The following is a 421-nucleotide window of genomic DNA, read 5'->3' on the forward strand; positions in this document are numbered from 1 at the left end:
CGGCTGACTCTTGGCTGCCGCGTGGTCTCGGTGCGTCTCCGCCTGGCTGGCCGCTCGTGCTGCCCTCACGGGCGCCCGTGGAAACCCCCTCTTAACCTGCCTGTTGTTACTTTAGATGAAATTCCCGTAAGCAGCCCAGGTGACTCTCATCTGTGTAAGATAATGTCCGTGCATCCTTCGTTCTGAGTAACTCTGGAATCTAGGTTGGTCCTTCGATTTTGTAACTAGAGCGACTGGCCAGCCTCATTCTTTGGCAGGTGTGAGTCTTGCACAGGTTTCTATGCCCCAGCCTTCTAGGGGGTTAAAGCCAATGTCCTTTTTTTTCTTTCTTTTTTTTTTTTCTTTATCTTACTGCTATCTAAAGTTTCTCTGGAAAACAGGCCAATGTTTTCAGATACTGTGTTGGGTCACATTTAGAACT

The sequence above is a fragment of the Pteropus vampyrus genome, unplaced genomic scaffold (genome assembly GCF_000151845.1).
Source record: "Pteropus vampyrus isolate Shadow unplaced genomic scaffold, Pvam_2.0 Scaffold530, whole genome shotgun sequence".
NCBI lineage: Eukaryota > Metazoa > Chordata > Mammalia > Chiroptera > Pteropodidae > Pteropus > Pteropus vampyrus.